Source organism: Oryctolagus cuniculus, chromosome 19, assembly GCF_964237555.1.
Source record: "Oryctolagus cuniculus chromosome 19, mOryCun1.1, whole genome shotgun sequence".
NCBI lineage: Eukaryota > Metazoa > Chordata > Mammalia > Lagomorpha > Leporidae > Oryctolagus > Oryctolagus cuniculus.
The window spans coordinates 41,957,020-41,974,751 of NC_091450.1; the positions used below are offsets into that span (position 1 = coordinate 41,957,020).

General features: G+C 39.8%; 1 long non-coding RNA gene across 2 annotated transcripts in view; it reads left to right on the top strand.

The window, feature by feature from the left end:
• The window catches only part of LOC103345258 (uncharacterized), a 104,080-nt gene that overhangs the window by 63,938 nt on the left and 22,410 nt on the right, over positions 1-17,732 (top strand). The window lies entirely within an intron of this gene.

Consider the following 17,732-nt stretch of genomic DNA (forward strand, 5'->3'; position numbering starts at 1 on the left):
ATTTGGATTTCCTCTTTCGAAAAATGTCTATTGAGGTCCTTGGCCCATCTCTTAAGTGGGTTGTTGGTTTTGTTTTTGTGGAGTTTCTTGATCTCTTTGTAGATTCTGGTTATTAACCCTTTATCTGTTGCATAGTTTGCAAATATTTTTCCCCATTCTGTCGGTTGTCTCTTCACTCTCCTGACTGTTTCTTTTGCAGTACAGAAACTTCTCAATTTGATGCAATCTCAATAGTTGATTTTGGCTTTGACTGCCTGTGCCTCCCGGGTCTTTTCCAGAAATTCTTTGCCTGTGCCAATATCTTGAAGGGTTTCTCCAATGTTCTCTAATAACTTAATGGTGTCAGGACGTAGATTTAGGTCTTTAATCCACGTTGAGTGGATTTTTGTGTAAGGTGTAAGGTAGGGGTCTTGCTTCATGCTTCTGCACGTGGAAATCCAGTTTTCCCAGCACCATTTATTGAATAGACTGTCCTTGCTCCAGGAATTGGTTTTAGATCCTTGATCAAATATAAGTTGGCTATAGATGTTTGGGTTGATTTCTGGTGTTTCAATTCTGTTCCACTGGTCTATCCTTCTGTTTCTGTACCAGTACCATGCTGTTTTGATAACAACTGCCCTGTAGTATGTCCTGAAATCTGGTATTGTAATGCCCCTGGCTTTGTTTTTGTTGTACAAGATTGCTTTAGCTATTCGAGGTCTCTTGTGCCTCCATATAAATTTCAGCACCATTTTTTCCAGATCTGAGAAGAAGGTCTTCGGTATTTGATTGGTATTGCATTGAATCTATAAATTGCTTTTGGGAGAATGGACATTTTGTTGATGTTGATTCTTCCAATCCATGAGCATGGAAGATTTTTCCATTTCTTGGTATCCTCTTCTATTTCTTTCTTTAAGGCTTTGTAATTTTCATCGTAGAGATCTTTAACATCCTTGGTTAAGTTTATTCCAAGGTATTTAATTGTTTTTGTAGCTATTGTGAGTGGGATTGATCTTAGAAGTTCTTCCTCAGCCATGGCATTGTCTGTGTATACAAAGGCTGTTGATTTTTGTACATTGATTTTATACCCTGCTACTTTGTCAAACTTTTCTATAAGTTCCAATAATCTCTTAGTAGAGTTCTTTGGGTCCCTAAATAAAGAATCATGTCATCTGCAAAGAGGGATAGTTTGAGTTCTTCCTTCCCAATTTGTATCCCTTTAATTTCTTTTTCTTGCCTAATAGCTCTGGCTAGAACCTCCAGAACTATATTGAATAGCAGTGGTGAGAGTGGGCATCCCTGTCTGGTACCAGATCTCAGTGGAAATGCTTCCAACTTTTCCCCATTCAATAGGATGTTGGCTGTGGGTTTTTCATAGATTGCTTTGATTGTATTGCGGAATGTTCCTTCCAAACCCAGTTTGCTTAGAGTTTTCATCATGAATGGGTGTTGTGTTTTATCAAATGCTTTCTCGGCATCTATTGAGATAATCATATGGTTTTTCTTCTGCAGTCTGTTAATGTGGTGTATCACATTGATTGTCTTGCGCACATTAATCCATCCCTGCATACCAGGGATAAATCCCACTTGGTCTGGGTGGATGATCTTTCTGATGTGTTGTTGTATTCTATTGGCCAGAATTTTATTGTGGATTTTTGCATTTATATTCATCAGGGATATTGGTCTGTAATTCTCTTTCAGTGCTGCATCTTTCTCTGGCTTAGGGATTTAGGTGATGCTGGCTTCATAGAAAGAATTTGGGAGGATTCCCTCTTCTTCGATTGTTCTGAATAGTTTGAGAATAATTGGAGTCAGTTCTTCTTTAAATGTCTGGTAGAATTCAGCAGTGAATCCATCTGGTCCTGGGCTTTTCTTTGTTGGGAGGGCCTTTATTACTGTTTCAATTTCTGTCTCAGTTATGGGTCTGTTTAGGTTTTCTGTCTTCCTGGTTCAATTTAGGTAGGTTGCATGTGTCCAGGAATCTATCCATTTCTGATAGGTTTCCCTGTTTGCTGGCATACAAGTCCTTGTAGTAATTTCTGATGATTCTTTTTATTTCTGTGGTGTCTGTTGTTACGTTTCCTTTTTCATCTCTGATTTTATTGATTTGGGTCTTTTCTTTTTTTAGTTAGTTGGGCCAATGGGGTGTCAATTTTATTTATTTTTTCAAAAAACCAGCTCCTCGTTTGGCTGATTTTTTGTAATGTTTTTCTTGATTCAATCCTGTTGATTTCTTCTCTGATTTTAATTATTTCTCTTCTCCTACTAGATTTGGGTCTGGTTTGCTGTAGGTTTTCTAGATCCTTGAGGTGAATTGAAAGCTCATCTATTTGGTGCCTTTCCAATTTCTTGATGTAGGCACCTATTGATATAAACTTTCCTCTTAGCACTGCTTTTGCTGCGTCCCATAAGTTTTGGTATGTTGTGCTGTTATCCTCATTTACTTCCAGAAAATTTTTGATTTCTCTTTTAATTTCTTGAATGACCCAGTGTTCATTCAGGAGCATGTTGTTCAATCTCCATGTGTTTGCGTATGCTCTAGGGATTCCTGAGTTGCTAATTTCCAACTTCATTCCTTTATGGTCTGAGAAGCTGCATGGTATGATTCTAATTCTTTTGAATTTGCTGAGACTTGCTTTATGGCCTAGTATGTGGTCAATCCTAGAGAAGGTTCCATGTACTGCTGAGAAGAATGTAAAATGTTTAGCTGTAGGATTGAAAGTTCTGTAGATATCTGTTAGATCCATTTGGGCTATAGTGTCGTTTAAATCTACTGTATCCTTGTTGATCTTCTGTCCTATTGATCTGTCTATTTCTGAGAGTGGAGTATTGAAGTCCCCCAGTACTATTGTATTTTGGTCTAAGTCTCCCTTTAAGTCCGTTAACAAATCTTTTAGATAAACTGGTGCCCTGTAGTTAGGTGCATATACATTGATAATTGTTATATTTTCTTGTTGTATTGATCCCTTAATCATTATATAGTGCCCCTCTTTGTCTCTCTTAATAGTTTTTGTGGTAAAGTTTATGTTGTCTGATATTAAGATGGCTACGCCCGCTCTTTTTTAATTTCTGTTGGCATGGTGTATCTTTTTCCAGCCTTTCACTTTCAGTCTGTATGGATCTTTGTTGGAAAGATGTGTTTCTTGTAAGCAGCAAATAGATGGGTTTTGTTCCTTAACCCAATCAGCCAATCGGTGTCTTTTAACTGGACAGTTCAGGCCATTAACGTTCAATGTGACTAATGAAAAGTGGTAACTTTGCCCTGCCATTTGCCAAAGATAAGTTCAAATATATGCTTTGAATTCCCTGTGATCTTTTGCTGTGAGGTTTCCTTCCTTTACCTTCTTTCATGTTGATGACCGTGTTTCTGTGTTTCTGTGTGTAACACATCTTTAAGCATCTATTGTAGGGCTGGATGAGTGGTGACAAATTCTTTCAATTTCTGTTTGCTATGAAAGGTCTTTATTTCACCTTCATTCACAAATGATAGCTTTGCAGGATATAATATTCTGGGCTGGCAGTTTTTCTCTCTTAGTACCTGGGCTATATCTCGCCATTCCCTCCTGGCTTGTAGAGTTTCTGATGAGAAGTCAGCTGTGAGTCTGATTGGAGATCCTCTGAGAGTAATCCGACGTTTCTCTCTTGCACATTTTAGGATCTTTTCTTTATGTTTCACTGTGGAGAGTTTAATTACAATGTGTCGTGGTGAGGGTCTCTTTTGGTCGTGTTTATTAGGGGTTCTGTGAGCTTCCTGTACTAGGATTTCTCTGTCCTTCTCCAAACCTGGGAAATTTTCTGCTAGTATCTCACTAAAAAGGCCTTCTAATCCTTTCTCCCTCTCCATGCCTTCAGGAACTCCTAGAACCTGAATGCTGGGTTTTTTAATAGTCTCCTGAAGATTCCTGACAATATGTTTTAGATTTCTAATTTCCTCTTATTTTCTTTGGTCTGACTGTATCCTTTCCTGTTCTCTGTCTTCGAAGTCCGATATTCTCTCTTCTGCTTCACCCATTCTGTTTGTAAGGCTCTGTATTGTGTTTTTCATTTGATCTATATATTCTTCACTTCAGTCACTATCCCAGTTTCCTGTTGTACTAGTTGTTTCGTTTCATTTTGATTCCTCCTTAATATTTCATTTTCACGAGAGAGATTTTCTATCTTGTCCATTAAGGATTTCTGTAGTTCAAGAATTTGTTTTTGAGAACTTCTTAATGTTCTTATCAATTTTTTGAGATCTGCTTCTTGCATTTCTTCTATCTCATCATCTTCATAATCTTGAATTGGGGTGTCTTTTTCATTTGAGGGCTTCATGGTGACTTCCTTTTTTTTATTACCTCGGTTTTTGCATTTGTTATTTGGCATATTGGAGATATTTGGTTTCTTCACTGTGGTGCTTTTTCTTGTTATACTATGACTCTAGATTAAGTGGACTATCTGTTTTTGATGGAGCCTCAGGGCTTGAGATGGGTGTGGCCTGAGAGCTCTGTTTGGTGTGCTAAAGGTGACACTCCCAGGTTAGGCATGGTAAATCTCTCTCTCTCTCTCTCTTTCTTTTTTTTATTCAAAAGGGAAGTAATTCTGCACAGCTGAATGAAGTTGGAGGTAGTTAGCAGGCAAATGATATACCCACAGGAGCCAGAGATCAGAAGCTCTTTCCCAAGGACCACACAGGGAATCTGTTCGGCCCTCAGAGTGGGCTCAAAGTCTCCTTCAGTCTCCCACTGGGTTGCCAAAGTTACATAATTGTAGCGTCTCTGGAGAGTGCTCATGTGAATTCCGTGAGTTCTCTCCCCCACCGTCTCTTTTTTCACAGTCTCAGTTCAGTAGCACCACAAATTTACTAGGTCCTAATCTCCTGTTAATTTGCCCCACCCAGAGTCAGGTTTTTCTGCTAGGCTCAGGGCCGATGCAGACCTGAGGTCGCTCTGCTTATGACGTATGTCCAAGATGGCGCCTGCTCTTTGTCTTGCTCGCCCTTGAGAGGTGAGCGGAGAGAGAGAAACCCGTGTCCGTAGCAGTCACCTTTTTTTTTTCTCTCTCTCTCTCTTCCAGTTAGCCTGGTGAACTCCCCACCCCCCGGGGGTCGTTCCCTCTAGTCTCCTCTCTCCGCTTGCCTGCCGGTGTCTCGGGCTATTGAGGTTTGGCTCACCTCGCGTTCCAGCGCTGGTGTGTTGAGTCTGTCGCTGGTGTCCTGAACTGTGGGCTCCCACGCTCTCCACGCAGGTCCGCTGTGAATCACGCGTTCTGGAAGAGTTTCTTCTGCTGTTTCCTCCCCTACTCTACCTTGAACCTGCAGTTTCTCCACTTTTATTAAACTATCTCTCCCCGGACTATCAGTGTGCTCCCTTCCTATTCCGCCATCTTGCCTCTAGTCCCTCGATGATCTTTTTGATGCGTTGTTAGATCCTATTGGCTAGAATGTTGTTGAGGATTTTTGCATCTGTGTTCATCAGGGAAATTGGTAATACTTTTTCTCTGTTGCAGCTTTATCAGGTTTAGGAATTAAGGTGATGCTGGATTCATAGAAAGAATTTGTGAAGATTCCCTCCCTTTCAATTGTTTTGAGTAACTTGATAAGAATTGAGGTTAGTTCTTTAAATGCCTGGTAGAATGCAGCAGTGAACCTTTCTGGTCCTGGGTTCTCTTTGCTTGAAAGGTCTTTATTACTTATTCAATTTTCATCTTGATTATGTGTCCGTTAACTTTTCTATGTCTTCATGGCTCAAGTTAGGTAGGTTGTATGTGTCCAGGTAGCAATCCATTACTGCTAGGTTTTCCAATTTCTTGATATAGGCACCTGTTGCTGTAAACTTTCCTCTTAATACTGATCTTGCTGTATCCCGTAAACTTTGATATGTTGTGTTGTCATTTTCATTTGTTTCCAGAAAGATTTTGATTTCTCTTTTGATTCCTTGTATGACCCACTGATCATTCAGGAGCATGTTGTTCAGTCTCCATGTGTTTGCTTGTGTTCTGGAAATTCCTGAATTGCTGATTTCCAGGTTCACTCTGTTGTGGTCCGAGATGATGCATAGTATGATTTTGATTTTTTGAATTTGCTGAGACTTGCTTTATAGCCTAGTATGTGGTCAATTCTAGAGAAGGTTCCATGCACTGCTGAGAAGAATATGTATTCTTCAAGTGTAGGATGAAAAGTTCTGTAGCTATCTGCTAGGTCCTTTTGGTCTATAGTGTCAATTATTTTTTTTTTCATTTTGCATGTTAGAATCACACATTGAATTTGACCTTTTTATGAAATAACCTGTGGATAATATAATTGCCTATTATAATGATAATAGTATATGTTTATACTATTTGATCCTAGACTATCTGATAGTAAAACCTGGAATATATAAAAGAAATTCACACAGCATGTTTTTGCACTTTAAATTAATCTAAGGATGCACCACATAATCCAGGCTTAGAAATAGTTCTTGATCTGATGTATATCATTGACTTTTTTTTAAAAATATTTTTTATTTTATTTTATTTAATGAACATAAATTTCCAAAGTACAGCTTATGGATTACAATAGCTTCCCCACCCCCATAACTTCCCTCCCACCCATGACACTCCCCTTTCCCACTCCCTCTCCCCTTCCATTCACATCAAGATTAATTTTCAATTATCTTTATATACAGAAGATCAATTTAGCATATATTAAGTAAAGATTTCAACAGTTTGCACCCACACAGAAACACAAAGTGTAAAATACTATTTGAGTACTATTATAGCATTAATTAAACACCCAAGAGTAATTGTGTATTAATTACAGAGTTCAACCAATAGTTTTAAGTAGAACATAACAAATACTAAAAGGGTAAAGTATTAAGTTCTTTTTTTTTCTTTTTTTTATTTGTTATATAGTTATTTTTTATTTAATAAATGTGAATTTACAAAGTGCAACTTTTGTATTGTTGTGGCTTCCCCACCAACCTCCCTCCTTCCAGTGGCCCTCCTCCCCCCACTCCCTCTCCCATCTCGCCCTTCATCAAGTTTCATTTTCAGTTACCTTCATATACTGAAGATCAACTTAGTATATAGTAAGCAAGGATTTCAACAGGCTGCAGTCACACAACCGCACAAGGTATAGGATATTGTTTGACTAATGTTGTTTTTAAATTTCATAGTAGAACACATTAAGGACAGAGATCCTACATGGGGAGCATGTACCCAGTGACTCCCATTGTTGATTTAACAATTGGCACTCTTATTTATGATGTCAGCAATCACCCGAGACTCTTGCTATGAGCTGTCTAGGCTATGGAAGCCCCTTGAGTTCACCGACTCTGAACTTGTTTAGTCAAGGCTGTATCACAGTGGAGGTTCCTTCCTCCCTTCAGAGAAAGGTGCCTCTCTCCTTGATGGCCTGTTCCTTCTGCTGGGGTCTTGTTCACCAGGATCTTTCATTTAGATTGTTTTTTTTTGCCACCATGTCATGGCTTTCCATGCCTGTGAGACTCTCATGCACCTTTTAGCCAGATCCGAATGTCCCAAGGGTTGATTCTGAGGCAGGAGTGCTGCCATTCTGTGAGTGTACTGTGTGTCCTGTTTGCCCCACAGGATCATTCTCTCCCTTTTAATTCTATCCTTCATTATTTGCTTACACTGGTCTTATTTGTGAAATCTCATCGACACATACCCTTTCTTTTTGATTGGTTGTGTATTTATACTTATCACTTTACCAAGTGCATTGGCATTGGTACCTGCCTCCTTGGTAAGATTGAGTTGAAATCCCCTGGCACATTTCTAGTTCCACCATTGGAGGTAAGTCTGAGTGAGCATGTGCCAACCTATATATCTCCTCCCTCTCTTATTCCCACTCCTATGTTTAACAGAGATCACTTTTCTGTTAATTTTAAACACCTAAGAATGATTGTGCATTGATTACAGAGTTCAACCAGTGGTCTTATGTAGAACAAACAGAGCAACAACAACAACAACAAAAATACTAAAAGGAATAAAATAGTAAGTTGTTCCTCAACAGTCTAGACAAAGGCTGATCATGTCATTTTCTTTCATAGTGTCCATTTCACTTCAATGGGTATCATTTTAGATGCTCGTTTAGTTGCCATCGATCAGGGAGAACATATGATATTTGTCTGTTTTGTACTGGCTTATTTCACTCAGCATGATGTTTTCCATCTTCCTCCATTTTGTTGTAAATGCCCGCATTTCATTGTTTTTTACTGCTGTATAGTGTTCCATAGAGTACATATCCCATAGTTTCTTTATCCAGTCATCCGTTGATGGACATTTAGGTTGATTCCATGTCTTAGCTATTGTGAATTGAGCTGCAACAAATATTGAGGTGCAAATGGCTCTTTTTTCTCACCTTTAATTCCATTTGGGTAAATTCCAAGGAGTGGGATGGCTGGGTCCTGTGGTAGTGCTATATTCAGGTTTCTGAGGACTCTCCAAACTGTCTTCCATAGTGGCTTTACCAGTTTGCATTCCCACCAACAGTGGATTAGTGTCCCTTTTTCCCCACATCCTCGCCAACATCTGTTGTTGGTTGGTTTCTGTATGTAAGCCAATCTAACTGGAGTGAGGTGAAACCTTATTGTGGTTTTGATCTGCATTTCCCTGATGGCTAGGGATCCTGAGCATTTTTTCATGTGTCTGTTGGCCATTTGGATTTCCTCTTTTGAAAAATGTCTGTTAAGGTCCTTGGCCCATTTTTTTATTGGGTTGTTTGTTTTGATTTTGTGGTGTTTTTTGATCATTTTATAGATTCTAGTTAATCCTTTATCTGTTGTGTAGTTTGCGAATAACGTCTCCCATTCTGTTGGTTGCCTCTTCACTTTCCTGTTTCCTTTGCTGTAAAGAAACTCTTCAATTTGAGGTAATCCCATTTGTTTATTTTATCTTTGATTACTCGTGCCTCTGGGGTCTTCTCCAGGAATTCTTCGCCTGTTATAATATCTTGAAGGGTTTCCCCTATGCTCTCAATTAGTTTCATGTTGTCGTGGCGCATCTCTAATTCTTTGATCCATGTTGAGTGGATTTTTGTATAAGGTGTAAGGTAGGGGTCTTGCTTCATACTTCGACATGTGGACATCCAGTTTTCTCAGCACCATTTGTTGAAGAGGCTGTCCTTGTTCCAGGGGTTGGTTTTAGGTCCTTTGTCAAATATGAGTTGGTTATAGATGTTTGGATTGATCTCCGGTGTTTCTACTCTGTTCCATTGGTCTATCCATCTGTTTTTGTACCAGTACCAGGCTGTTTTGATTATAACTGCCCTGCAATATGTCTTGAAGTCTGGAATTGTGATGCCTCTGGCCTTGTTTTTATTGTAAAGGATTGCTTTAGCTATTCTCGGTCCCCTGTTTCCCCATATGAATTTCAGCATCGTTTTTTCTAGGTCTTTGAAGAATGAATTTGGTATTTTGATTGGTATTGCATTGAACTTGTAAATTGCTTTTGGGAGAATGGACATTTTGATAATATTGATTCTTCCAATCCATGAGCATGGCAGGTTTTTCCATTTTTTTTGTTGTCTTCTATTTCTTTCTTTAGTGTTTTGTAATTTTCATCATAGAGTTCTTTGACATCCTTGGTTAAATTTATCCCAAGGTACTTTATTGTTTTTGTGGCTATCGTGAATGGAATTGATCTTAGAAGTTCTTCCTCGAGGGCGGAGCCAAGATGGCGGAATAGTGAGGGCGCGCACCGATAGTCCGGGGAAATTTAGTTTAATAAAAGGGGAGTTACGGTAGCCGCAGAAAATAGAACCAAAAAAAATTGCAGGGGAAACCCTTCTGGATGGAGCAGGCGTGAATCGGAGGACCTACTGGGAGAACAAGGTCGCCCACCGCGCGGAAGCCAAGTCGCGGGACCCAGCCGCAGAAGCCCCAGGGTCTGCACGACAGTGCTCCAAGGGGAGTGCATGCCACACAGACAACAGCGGGGAGACTTGGGACGCTCAGGGCTTCGAGTCCACACATCGGCGCTGGAAGGGGAGGTGAGCTCAATAACCCGAGACATTGGTGGGGAAACGGGGGTCAGAATCTAGAGGGGGGCCGGAAAGTGCAGCAAACTCACTACCGGAAAGAAGGAAAAAAAAAAGCTTCGGGGTTTCTCTTCCCCCTAACCTTGCAAAGGTTACAAGGCTGCAAGGCTTGAAGAATTCCCAACAGACAAAGAGCAGGCCTCCTCTTTGGATTTACATATCAATGGGGGAGAGTTAAGGAACTGAGTCACTACAATTCAGTAGCCTAGGCAACCCAGTGGGAGTCCAGAGGAGCCAAAGACTGGAAGCTAAATACCATCAATTCTGCACAGCCCTGCCCTGCGGTGTTACTTACCCCCTGAATAAATAAAATAAATAAATAAATAAAAAGAGAGAGATTTACCACGCATAACCTGAGGGTGTCACCTTTGCACACCCTTAACCAGGAAGAACCAGGCAGAGCTCTCAGGCCGCACCCATCTCAAGCCTCCAAGGCTCCTCCAACAGCAGGCAGTCCACTTAACACAGACACAGTATAAAAAAAAAAAAAGAAAAAAAAAGCGCACAGTGACGCAAGAAGAATTAACTATGCCGAGTAACAAACACAGAAATAGAGGGAGCAAGATCAACGATGACACTATGATGCCTCCAAATAAGCAAAACACCCCAAGCCAAGAGTATGAAGATGATGAGATAGAAGAAATGCAAGATACGGATTTCAAAAAATTTATGATAAGAACATTTAGAAGTTTTCAAAAGCAAATCCTTGAACTACAGAAATCCTTAATGGACAAGATTGAAAATCTCTCTCGTGAAAATGAAATTTTAAGGAAGAGTCAAAATAAAACTCAGAAACTAGTAGAACAGGAAAGTGTAATAGTCAAGAGAAATCAAAATGAAATGAAGAGCTCAATAGATCAAATGACAAACACATTAGAAAGCCTTAAAAACAGAATGGGTGAAGCAGAAGAGAGAATATCGGACTTAGAAGATAGAGCACAGGAAAACATACAGTCAAACCAAAGAAAAGAAGAGGAAATTAGAAACCTAAAAAATATTGTTGGGAATCTACAGGATACTATTAAAAAAACCAACATTTGAGTTCTAGGAGTTCCTGAAGGCATGGAGAGAGAGAAAGGATTGGAAGGCCTTTTTAGTGAGATACTAGCAGAGAACTTTCCAGGTTTGGAGAAGGACAGAGATATCCTAGTACAGGAAGCTCATAGAACCCCCAATAAACATGACCAAAAGAGATCCTCACCACGACACGTGGTAATTAAACTTACCACAGTGAAACATAAAGAAAAGATCCTAAAATGTGCAAGAGAGAAACGTCAGATTACTCTCAGAGGATCTCCAATCAGACTCACAGCTGACTTCTCATCAGAAACCCTACAAGCTAGGAGGGAATGGCGAGACATAGCACAGGTGCTAAGAGAGAAAAATTGCCAGCCCAGAATATTATATCCTGCCAAGCTCTCATTTGTGAATGAAGGGGAAATAAAGACCTTTCATAGCAAACAGAAATTGAAAGACTTTGTGGCCACTCGTCCGGCCCTGCAAAAGATACTTAAAGATGTGCTACACTCAGAAACACAGAAACACAGCCATCAATATGAAAGAAGGGAAAGGAAGAACACCTACCAGTAAAAGAGCATGGGAAGCTCAAAGCATATACTAGAAAATATTTCCGGGAAAATGGCAGGGCAAAGTCACTACATATCAATAGTCACATTGAACATTAATGGTCTGAATTCTTCAGTTAAAAGACACCGTTTGGCTGACTGGCTCACAGAACACAACCCCACTATTTGTTGCCTACAAGAAACACATCTCTCTAACAAAGAGGCATGCAGACTGAAAGTGAAAGGCTGGAAAAAGATATTCCATGCCAACAGAAACCAAAAAAAAGCAGGTGTAGCCATATTAATATCAGACAAAATAAACTTTAATACAAAAACTGTTAAGAGAGACAAAGAGGGACACTATATAATGATTAAGGGTTCAATTCAACAGGAAGATATAACTATTATAAATGTATATGCACCTAATTACAGGGCACCGGTCTATTTAAAAGATATGTTAAGGGACTTAAAGGGAGATTTAGATTCCAATACAATAGTACTGGGGGACTTCAATACTCCACTCTCAGAAATAGACAGATCATCCGGACAGAAGATCAACAAGGAAACAGCAGATTTAATTGACACTATTGCCCAAATGGATCTAACAGATATCTACAGAACTTTCAACCCTACATCTACAGACTTCACATTCTTCTCAGCAGCGCATGGAACCTTCTCTAGGATTGATCACATACTAGGCCATAAAGCAAGTCTCAGCAAATTTAAAAGAATTAGAATCATACCATGCAGCTTCTCAGACCACAGCGGGATGAAGCTGGAAATTAGCAACTCAGGAAACCCCAGAAAGTATGCAAACACATGGAGACTGAACAACATGCTCCTGAATGAACACTGGGTCATTCAAGAAATCAAAAGAGAAATCAAAAACTTTCTGGAAGTAAATGAAGACAACAACACAACATATCAAAACTTATGGGATACAGCAAAAGCAGTATTGAGAGGCAAATTTATAGCAATAGGTGCCTATATCAAGAAATTGGAAAGGTACCAAATAAATGAGCTTTCAGCGCACCTCAAGGACCTAGAAAAACTGCAGCAAACCAAACCCAAATCTAGTAGGAGAAGAGAAATAATTAAAACCAGAGAAGAAATTAACAGGATTGAATCCAAAAAAACATTACAAAAAATCAGCCAAGCGAGAAGCTGGTTTTTTGAAAAAATAAACAAAATTGACACCCCATTGGCCCAACTAACTAAAAAAAGAAGAGAAAAGACCCAAATCAATAAAATCAGAGATGAAAAAGGAAACGTAACAACAGACACCACAGAAATAAAAAGAATCATCAGAAATTACTACAAGGACCTGTATGCCAGCAAACAGGAAAACCTATCAGAAATGGATAGATTCCTGGACACATGCAACCTACCTAAATTGAACCATGAAGACATCGAAAACCTAAATAGACCCATAACTGAGACAGAAATTGAAACAGTAATAAAGGCCCTCCCAACAAAGAAAAGCCCAGGACCAGATGGATTCACTGCTGAATTCTACCAGACATTTAAAGAAGAACTAATCCCATTTCTTCTCAAACTATTCAGAACAATCGAAGAAGAGGGAATCCTCCCAAATTCTTTCTATGAAGCCAGCATCACTTTAATCCCTAAGCCAGAGAAAGATGCAGCACTGAAAGAAAATTACAGACCAATATCCCTGATGAACATAGATGCAAAAATCCTCAATAAAATTCTGGCCAATAGAATACAACAACACATCAGGAAAATCATCCACCCAGACCAAGTGGGATTCATCCCTGGTATGCAGGGATGGTTCAACATTCGCAAATCAATCAATGTGATTCACCACATTAACAGACTGCAGAAGAAAAACCATATGGTTATCTCAATTGATGCAGAGAAAGCATTTGATAAAATTCAACACCCTTTCATGACGAAAACTCTAAGCAAATTGGGTATAGAAGGAACATTCCTCAATATAATCAAAGCAATTTATAAAAAACCCACAGCCAGCATCCTATTGAATGGGGAAAAGTTGGAAGCATTTCCACTGAAATCTGGCACCAGGCAGGGATGCCCACTCTCACCACTGCTATTCAACATAGTTCTGGAAGTTTTAGCCAGAGCCATCAGACAAGAAAAAGAAATCAAAGGAATACAAATCAAGAAGGAAGAAGTCAAACTATCCCTCTTTGCAGACGACATGATTCTGTACTTAGAGGATCCAAAGAACTCTACTAAGAGACTATTGGAACTCATAGAGGAGTTTGGCAAAGTGGCAGGATATAAAATCAATGCACAAAAATCAACAGCCTTTGTATACACAAGTAATGCCATGACTGAGAAAGAACTGCTAAGATCAATCCCATTCACAATAGCTACAAAAACAATCAAATACCTTGGAATAAACTTAACCAAGGACGTTAAAGATCTCTACGATGAAAATTACAAAACCTTAAAGAAAGAAATAGAAGAGGATACCAAGAAATGGAAAAATCTTCCATGCTCATGGATTGGAAGAATCAACATCATCAAAATGTCCATTCTCCCAAAAGCAATTTATAGATTCAATGCAATCCCAATCAAGATACCAAAGACATTCTTCGCAGATCTAGAAAAAATGATGCTGAAATTCATATGGAGGCACAAGAGACCTCGAATAGCTAAAGCAATCTTGTACAACAAAAACAAAGCCGGAGGCATCACAATACCAGACTTCAGGACATACTACAGGGCAGTTGTAATCAAAACAGCATGGTACTGGTACAGAAACAGATGGATAGACCAATGGAACAGAATTGAAACACCAGAAATCAACCCAAACATCTACAGCCAACTTATATTTGATCAAGGATCTAAAACTAATTCCTGGAGCAAGGACAGTCTATTCAATAAATGGTGCTGGGAAAACTGGATTTCCACGTGCAGAAGCATGAAGCAAGACCCCTACCTTACACCTTACACAAAAATCCACTCAACATGGATTAAAGACCTAAATCTACGACCTGACACCATTAAGTTATTAGAGAACATTGGAGAAACCCTTCAAGATATTGGCACAGGCAAAGAGTTTCTGGAAAAACCCCGGGAGGCACAGGCAGTCAAAGCCAAAATCAACTATTGGGATTGCATCAAATTGAGAAGTTCTGTACTGCAAAAGAAACAGTCAGGAGAGTGAAGAGACAACCAACAGAATGGGAAAAAATATTTGCAAACTATGCAACAGATAAAGGGTTAATAACCAGAATCTACAAAGAGATCAAGAAACTCCACAAAAACAAAACCAACAACCCACTTAAGAGATGGGCCAAGGACTTCAAAAGACATTTTTCAAAAGAGGAAATCCAAATGGCCAACAGGCACATGAAAAAATGTTCAAGGTCGCTAGCAATCAGGGAAATGCAAATCAAAACCACAATGAGGTTTCACCTCACCCCGGTTAGAATGGCTCACATACAGAAATCTACCAACAACAGATGCTGGCGAGGATGTGGGGAAAAAGGGACACTAACCCACTGTTGGTGGGAATGCAAACTGGTCAAGCCACTATGGAAATCAGTCTGGAGATTCCTCAGAAACCTGAATATAACCCTACCGTTCAACCCAGCCATCCCACTCCTTGGAATTTACCCAAAGGAGTTTAAATTGATAAAGAAAAAAGCGGTCTGCAGCCTAATGTTTATTGCAGCACAATTCACAATAGCCAAGACCTGGAACCAACCTAAATGCCCATCAACGGTAGACTGGATAAAGAAATTATGGGATATGTACTCTTTAGAATACTATACCGCAGTAAGAAACAACGAAATCCAGTCATTTGCAACAAAATGGAGGAATCTGGAACACATCATGCTGAGTGAAGTAAGCCAGTCCCAAAGGGACAAATATCATATGTTCTCCCTGATCGGTGACAACTGACTGAACACCAAAAAGGAAACCTCCTGAAGTGAAATGGACACTATGAGAAATGGTGACTTGATCAGCATAGCTCTGACTGCTAATGGACAACTTAATACATTATCCCTCATAGTATTTTTTTGTCTGTTCTACTTAATATGACTGGTTTAATTCTGTAATTATCACACAGTTATTCTTAAGTGTTGAAAATTAACTGAAATGTGATCCCTGTTAAACATAAGAGTGGGAATAAGAGAGGGAAGAGATGTATAATTTGGGGCATGCTCGGGCTGACTTGCCCCAATTGGTAGAGTTGGAAACATACCAGGGGATTCCAATTCAATCCCATCAAGGTGGCATGTGCCAATGCCATCTCACTAGTCCAAGTGATCAATTTCAGTTCACAATTGATCATAATGAAAGGACTAAGAGTCAAAGGGAGCACATAAACAAGTCTAGTATCTGCTAACACTAACCGATAGAATAAATAAAGGGGAGAGTGATCCAACATGGGAAGTGAGATACTCAGCAGACTCATAGAATGGCGGAAGTCCTAAACAGCACTCTGGCCTCAGAATCAGCCCTAAAGGCACTCGGATCTGGCTGAAAAGCCCATGAGAGTATTTCAGGCATGGAAAGCCAAGGCACTCTGGCAAAAAGATCTCTGTGAGTGAGATCCCAGTGGAAAGAACAGGTCTTCAAAGAGGGAGGTGCCTTTCTCTGAAGGGAGGAGAGAACCTCCACTTTGACTATGACCTTGTCTAAACAAGATAAGAGTCGGAGAACTCAGAGGGCTTCCATAGCCTTGGAAACTCATGACTGGTGCATAGGGAGATTACTGATGCCATAAACAGGAGTGTCAATTTGTAAAGTCAACAACAGGAGTCACTGTGCACTTACTTCTCATGTAGGATCTCTGTCCTTAACGTGCTGTACATTGAGGCTTAATGCTATAACGAGTACTCAAACAGTATATTTCACTTTGTGTTTCTATGGGGGTGCAAACGATTGAAATCTTTACTTAATGTACACTAAACTGATCTTCTGTAAAAAAAAAAAAAAAAGAAATTATCAATTCCCAACTTGACTCTCACTGGGATTAAACATGACAATAGGTCTGATCTGATTTCATCATCATTTAAAAAAAATCATCTATTATTTTTCACTTTATGTTTCTGTGTGGGAACAAACTGTTGAAATCCTTACTTAAGGTATACTAAGCTGATCTTCTGTATATTAAGAGAATCGAAAATGAATCTTGATGTGAATGGAAGGGGAGAGGGAGTGGGAAAGGGGAGGGTTGTGGGTGGGAGGGACGGTATGGGGGGGGAAAGCCATTGTAACCCATGAGTCGTACTTTGGAAATTTATATTCATTAAATAAAAGATAAAAAAAAAAAAAGAAGTTCTTCCTCGGCCCTGGCATTATCTGTGTATACAAAGGCTGTTGATTTCGTATCCTGCTGCTTTACCAAACTCTTCTATGAGTTCCAATAGTCTCTTATAGGAGTTTATTGGGTCCCCTATATATAGTATCATGTCATCTGCAAATAGGGATAGTTTAACTTCCTCTTTTCCCATTTGTATCCCTTTAATTTCTTTTTCTTTTTCTTTTTTTTTTTTTTTTGACAGGCAGAGTGGACAGTGAGAGAGAGAGACAGAGAGAGAAAGGTCTTCCTTTTGCCGTTGGTTCACCCTCCAATGGCCGCCGCTGCAGCCGGGCGCACCGCGCTGATCCGATGGCAGGAGCCAGGATCCAGGTGCTTTTCCTGGTCTCCCATGGGGTGCAGGGCCTAAGCACCTGGGCCATCCTCCACTGCACTCCCTGGCCATAGCAGAGAGCTGGCCTGGAAGAGGGGCAACCGGGACAGAATCCGGCGCCCCGACCGGGACTAGAACCCGGTGTGCTGGCACCGCAAGGTGGAGGATTAGCCTATTGAGCCACGGCCCCGGCCTTAATTTCTTTTTCTTGCCTGATGGCCCTGGCTAACACTTCTAGGACTATATTGCATAGCAATGGTGAGAGTGGGCATCCCTGTCTGGTGCCAGTTTTCAATGGAAATGCCTCCAACTTTTCCCCATTCAATATGATGCTGGCCATTGGTTTATCATAGACTGCCTTAATTGTGTTGAGGAATGTTCCTTCTAACCCCAATTTTCTTAGGGTTTTCATGATGAAAGGGTGTTGTATTTTGTCAAATGCTTTCTCTGCATCTATTGAGATAATCATATGATTTTTGTTTCTCAATTTATTAATGTGATGTATTACATTGATTGACTTTCTTTTCTTTTTTTTTTTTT